Source organism: Galeopterus variegatus, unplaced genomic scaffold (assembly GCF_000696425.1).
Source record: "Galeopterus variegatus unplaced genomic scaffold, G_variegatus-3.0.2 Scaffold12733, whole genome shotgun sequence".
Classification (NCBI taxonomy): Eukaryota; Metazoa; Chordata; class Mammalia; order Dermoptera; family Cynocephalidae; genus Galeopterus; species Galeopterus variegatus.
This window is the reverse complement of record NW_007738844.1, coordinates 4,321-11,017: the sequence shown is the minus strand read 5'-3', so window position 1 is coordinate 11,017 and position 6,697 is coordinate 4,321. Positions and strand designations below refer to the sequence as shown.

The window sequence follows — 6,697 nt, the reverse complement described above, 5'->3', positions numbered from 1 at the left end:
TGTTCATCCTGAATCTTCATAGCAAGAATACACAGGACTTTCTACATGCATAAACATTAGGGGAAAACTTGATGTTAGGCACATGGAAGGCTTCATGAGTGGTAGATGGAAGCTCTACCTCTTTCCCTCTATGTTCATTTGATTCTCCAACAATGAAGCTTGGCTGAGAGCATGTCGAGATTGGCTAAGTCACTTCTGTACAAGTCAGCACCGTGTTTCTCTGATGTGTTGAATTTGAGTTGTCCCATGACAGATGGTACCAGAGATAAGCATGTACGAGCTTGAGGTGCCATTCTGAGAATATAGCTTTAAGTTCCTGAGTAATGTGCTCCATTGGTGGAACACTCAGGGATTCTTTACAGTAACTCTCAGAGGCTAGTTGAGGTTCCAGGTGACTTTTCTGAGCTCTGCAGAATTTCCCAGGGAGTTTTATTTGAATATCAAGTGTGGTTATCAAATTTATATCTTTCTCAAACTAATGATAAGTTTTAATATTTTATTTTCTTCTTTTTGGCAGCTGGCTAGTTCAGGGATCCAAAATTTTTAATATTTTCCATCACCTCCTTAGTGATACAACCCTCCAGCCAAGCTGCAAAGAAAACATCAGAGATTTGTTCCCTGAAGATTCTTCCCAAAGCCTCCTGTAAAAGATAGTACATTTTTAAGACTGACAATGATAAAAATGAAATTGAAATCTGTTAATGCACTGCAGAGTACAAAGGCTCAGCCAGCTTTTCAGCTATGCCATCTAAAGCTTTGTCACCATTTATTCCATCTAAATATAAAATAAGTGCTTGCAGAAGATCCACTAAACTTTCAAAAGCATCATGCCTGTCCACTGAAAATTACAAATTTGCTTTAGTTCATTACTCCGTTCTTTATTATTGTGAGAAAGAACTTAAATTACACAGTCAAGTTCTAAAAGAAGTTGTGGTGATGGATGAATAAAAAACCAAACTTCCCTGATCCTTCCCAATACAACAGATACTGCCATAATCGGCACTAATTTTGCCAACCACATACTTAAGGCACAGGAAAGGCAGACTGTATAGATAGCATGGGGATATTTCTCTAAAAGTCTTGAAGCGAAAATAAAAAGTCTTTTATTTTTAAAGAAAATCTACTAGACATAATGTACTCCTTGCCATGACGGTACTTCATGTTTAGTCCCCACTTCTCAGCTTTCGTAGTATAAAATTACACAACCAAAATGTGTGCATCGACTTCAGAAGGCAGGAAGCCTACATTCTCTTTTCTCAGGTATGAGATTCACGGACAAACCTCACCACCAGGGCTGGTGTTCTTCCTCTGCTGTGTGCACCATGACACTGGTGATCATGGGGAAGAAATGAGAGCTCTGGCTTCCTTGAGGGTTTCTTCCCAAATGCGGCTTTCTTGGGTCTCTGGTGTCTGTTCCTGCTGTTTTCCAACAGAACAGTGTGTTCACCACCTTGGTCTCAAAGCGCTTTCTCAGGACGTCTTCTCCAGAATTTACCCAGCATCTCAGCAGTGCTTGAAAGTAACCAGGAGTAAAGAGACCTTCCCAGATTTCATCAGCCTCATGTCCTTCCAGTGGTAGGTTTCATTTTCTCATAAGAACCAAAATTTAAACAAAGATTTTAGGTACTCTCTGTTTTCCTTTTCTCCAAGTGTTAAAAGAGGAATGTCTTCATCCTATTCTTCACTCCCTTCTGCACTGGGCTTCTAAGCATTGCTGTTGTTTGTTTCTTTATGTTTTTGTTCCTGCTCAGAAGTTCCATATTTTTTGTTTGCTTTTATTTTCTGTTTTAGTGTCCTGATTTCATCTTCACTCAATTCTTTTTTATTGGCTATTAATATTAGAGTGTTTATGCTATTCATATGAACAAGATATTACAAGTTCCTTTAAATTTATGACATAAGAAAAGCATACATTGGTTTTGAAAAAAAAGCATAAATATTTTCAATTGAATTATTTAACTTCGGCTTTCTTTTCTGAGATTTTTTTAGCCCTCGATATATGCTCTTAGATTTTCATCAGCCCCTGTTGTAGTTATCTATTGTTGTGTAATGAACTGTCTCTAAACCTAGCAACATAAAAACAATTTGATTACCATTACAGAATTCAGATAGGGCATGGTGGGGATGTTTTGTCTCAGTTCCACGATGTCCAGGCCCTCAGCTGGAGGTTTCTTTACTCACATACCAGGCACCTGGGTTGGAATGACACGAAGGCTGGGCTCAGTTGGGGCTGTTGACCAGAGCACCTACATGTGACGTCTCTCTCGATGGCTTGGGCTTACCAGAAAATGGTGGCCAAGTTTCAAGAAGGAGCTTCCTGAGAGTGAGTATTCTGAGAGACCCAGGCAGAAGCTGCGTGGTCTTTTATAATCTAGTCTCAGAAGCCACAAAGCATCGCTGCCTCCATATTCTACTGCAAGGATTAGTAAACTATCACCCAAAGCCAAATCCAGTCTGTCACATGTTTTTGTAAATAAAGTTTTATTGAGACACAGCCACGTCTATTCATTTATGTATTGTGCATGGCTACTTTTAAACTACAATGGCAGAGTTCAGTAGTTGGATTAGAGACCATATGGTTCACAAAACCTAAAATGTTTACTGTCTGGCTCTTTACAGAAAAAGTTTGCTGATCTCTGCTCATTCAGGTAAAGTGATCACAAACCTGCCTAGTGCCAAGGGGAGGGAATAGAACTTACAACTGTGTTATTTCAAATTACATTCTTTTGAAACTTGCCTATGTCAGCTCCTGTGGGTAAATATTTGGGAGGTAGTTCTTCCAAAGAAAGGTTAGGAAGGTTAACTTGTGTTCACGGAGTTAATACCAAGGACAAAGAAGACCTTTAGTTCTTGGAAAAAAAAAAAAAAAAGGTAAATGGTAAACAATTGTCAGAGCAGCTGAGCCTCACTTGGTCAACAAGTTTCAGGTTATGTAAATCATGACTTATTGATGGAAATTTTTTACTTAAATATGCTATATTGGTACCATTTTAATTACACTCCCAATTTCCTCAACTATAGAATGAGGCATTTGGGTAGTCAGTGGTTCTCAGCTCTGGCTGCATATTCAAGTCAGCGGGAGCCCACGCCCCTATCCTAGATAATTAAATCTGAATCTCTGGAGATGCTGCCCCCCCCCCCCCCCAGGTTTTAAAAGCACCTCAAATGATTTTAATACACAGCTGGGGCAGAGAAATATGTGGTTAGGTGATAGTAGCCTCCTTACTGATGGTAAAATTCTGTGGTTCTGTGATCGTAAGGGGGATATGAAAATGGTAAGTTTTCCTATATTTGCTGTTTATGCTACTGAGAAAATTATTTGGAATAAAAGTTTGTGTGTTTTAATATGGTAACCAGCATGACCTCAACATCTCATGGTCATCTGAACTAGGTGAGTTAGCCAGAACCTAAGGCAAAAGTTTTGATTCTCACATATCTTTTGACCTACTGATTATCTCGGTCATTCCACACTGTATATTTACTCTGAAGCCAGACCTTGTCTTTTTGTTTGCTTGTTTGTTTGTTATGAACGTGTTAGTATGACATTCTTTTCAGAATGATATTAATGCATGTCCGTAAGTATATATTAATGTAGTTTTTCTTAAACTTAAGTGTGCACATGAATCACTTGGGGAATCTTGTTAAAACACAGATTCTTATTCAGTAGTTCTAAAGTGAGAAGCTGCCCTAGGAATCTGCATTTCTTACAAGCCCCTAAATGATGCCTGTGCTGCTCATCTATCCACATATGCACTACACCTTGAGTAGCGAGGTATTAACATACCCATTAAGACTGATTTGACTCAGACCTGCCAGTTCAGTCTCAGTACTAATTGAGAAAAAGAATAGGGCCACAGGAAAAAGAAGGGGTGCTAGAGTCATTAAATTTTTTTAATGCTATGTATGATAGCACCTCTTTTTTATTTTTTAAAGATATAACCCCTTGAGAAAACTATAGAATTTTGTTGCTGGTTATTTCCACAGGTTTTACCAATACTTATTTTTTCCAGCTCTTTGATGTCTGTCCTCTACAGTATAGACCTCATACGCTGGCTAATCCTGGAGGTAAATTTAGCAGCTGAGAGCTCATTTCATTAAGAGACATATTTCATTAGTATGGTGTAGTGGGAAGATGCGCTGGACTGGACATTAGAAGATCTGGGCTTTTGTCTTTACCACCTTTGACTGTGTGACCTTGAACAGGTCACTTAATCTTGTTGAACCTCAGTCTTGTCTTCAAATCTAGGCTAATAATCCCTGTCTTCTATACAGGTTATTAAGAACAGCAAATAAGATAGTTGTGAAGTGCTTTGTAAGTTACAAAGTGACTTATACATGTAAGTTATTGTCATTATTGTCCATAGCGTATTGGCTATAGGCCCACATGCAAGAACACATTGACTTTTGATGCTGTTAACCTTTGGCTATCTTTACTAGTAGAAGAAGCATTGATAAGAATTAGATGATGAATAAGCCACCTGGAGTCTCTGTCTTAGAAGGGCCTGGGTTCAAAGAATCAAAATATGGAGTCCTAAGAGAGTGAGGGAAGAAAGACTGAAGAAAGAATCTTAGGGTAAAATGGTGATGAATTCTGACCTGTTGTTCATTATCCTAGATACTTGACCACTGTCTCCTTTCCAATTCCTTAGCTGCCATTGGAGAGCATCAGGGATATTGCTGGCAAGGCTTATGCAACCGATTGTGAATAAAAGTCAATTTGAATTATAAAATAAAAAAAGAAAACAGGTTTCTCTGATCCTTTCACAGAACTCAGTTCAGAGGAATAGTTACTACCATGTCTTCCCTTCACTCTCTAGAATGCTTGCTGCAGACTGATAATTTACTATCATACTTATGGAACAAAGAGGTTTGGCTTTCATTACAATAGGGAATAAAAATATTAAAGTATAAAAAAAAAGGTAGTTCAGCTTCTATGGTTGGATAAAAAGTCTACATGATGAGCTAGATAGTGAGTCCATAGATGACCTGGGTGATAATCTGCAAGTGGAAAATTGAGTTAACTCTGGCTGGCCCGGTGGCGCACTGCGCTAGTGCGCCGCTTGGGAAGCACGGCGGCGCTCCCGCCGAGGGTTCAGATCCCACATACAGACCGGTTCCCGCTCACTGGCTGAGCGAGGTGTGGGCGCAGCACCGAGGGTTGCGATCCCATTGCCGGTCCTGGTCCGGTACGGGCGCAACACTGAGGGTTGCGGTCCGTTGCCGGACATGAAAAAAGACAAAAAGGAAAAAAAAAATTGAGTTAACTCTCTGTGTTAATAGCTATGAAGCAGTTTCCTCTTACTCGTTCAATTAGTCATCTCTGCACTGGGGAACCTTAGGAAGGACCTGGGAAGGAGCCACATGTAAAGTAAATTCCTGGGGTATTGACTGAAGCCAAAGCAAAACTAGTGCCCAGACCTGTAAACTGACCCATATCATACCGATATATACTTGTAGGGATTAATTTAAATAAAAAGGAGAATACATTTTTATTGTGTGTGGGGTTTTTTTTGGCCATCTTTCTTGCAGATTACCTGGTTAGTGTAGGTTACCTCGGGCACAGTAACCATAGAAACTCTGAGTGTAGAAGGAAACTTTTGGGGGGTATGGTAAGTAGCAGACATCTTTTCCATTAGTTAACCAGATATTTTCATAACCACATTTCAGAGTCCCCAAAGCTCTACTCTGGGTGTATGTAGAGGGTTTTTCAACAACTTTCTTGTAAGAACTTCCACAATGTTAGAAACTCATCCCTGCTGTTCAGTTCACTTGAGACTTTCCTCATGGTTGACTACCTGAGTTTCCAAGTTCAGGTTCCCACACTAAAGCAACTTGCTCCTTCTATTCCTGGTGTTTTTTCATGAGCAGAGCAGCCAGTGTTCTTTGATTTGTGGCTGCCCGCATCCTGATCCTGATTATCTTTCTTGTTTGCAGGCAGAGGCACCTTTACTGACTCGTCCATACGTCGCAGACTGATGCGCTCTGAAATCTGCTCCCTGATGGCTGGTGACTTTGCCACCATTGCAGGAAGTGTGATGGGTGCTGTATGTCTTTTGGGATAAGAACTACTTGGTAAACCTTGGGCAAAAGCCAGAGCACCAGACACTGATCCACTGAGGAAACTTAAACTTCTAAAATATTAGGCACGCAAAATAGTTATTTACCTGCCCCTTCCAGAGTACTGAATCTGAAACATGTATGTAGATGTTTCCTTACTGGTTTTAGCTTTATTCATTTATTTATTACCTTAAATATGTGTATTTTACTTTATATCAATCATACCTCAATAAAGCCACTTAATTTTTTTTTAAACTGATGCAGTTTTAGTTTTAATAAGTGCTTTGATCACTAGGAGAAGACCAAGATAAAAGCATGATAACCCCAGGGGAATTTCCCATTGAATTTTTAGAAAACAAATAAATACCCTAATTATGGTGTTCTTTTGGTCTAGTCTAGTTTATCCCTGGGAACATTGCTTGAGTATCAATAACTCTTCTCAAGGGAGCCTAACTTTCTAGTATAGTATATATATTCCAGAAGCCACTAGCATAAGGATGTTAAGAAATCCTTTCAGTATCCCTGCCCTGCCGTCCTAATCTTGGGGATGGGCTGGGGGGTGGAGTGCTAATCTGTTCACAAATTTTAGGGTGGCTAACGGATCTCTTATATGTTTAGGACAGCCCCAGAAGATTAGCCT

At 39.6% G+C, this 6,697-nt stretch overlaps 1 pseudogene; it reads right to left on the bottom strand.

Moving 5' to 3' along the window:
* Positions 1-16: 16 nt before the first annotated feature.
* LOC103581289 lies at positions 17-6,022 on the bottom strand (annotated as a pseudogene).
* Positions 6,023-6,697: the final 675 nt, after the last annotated feature.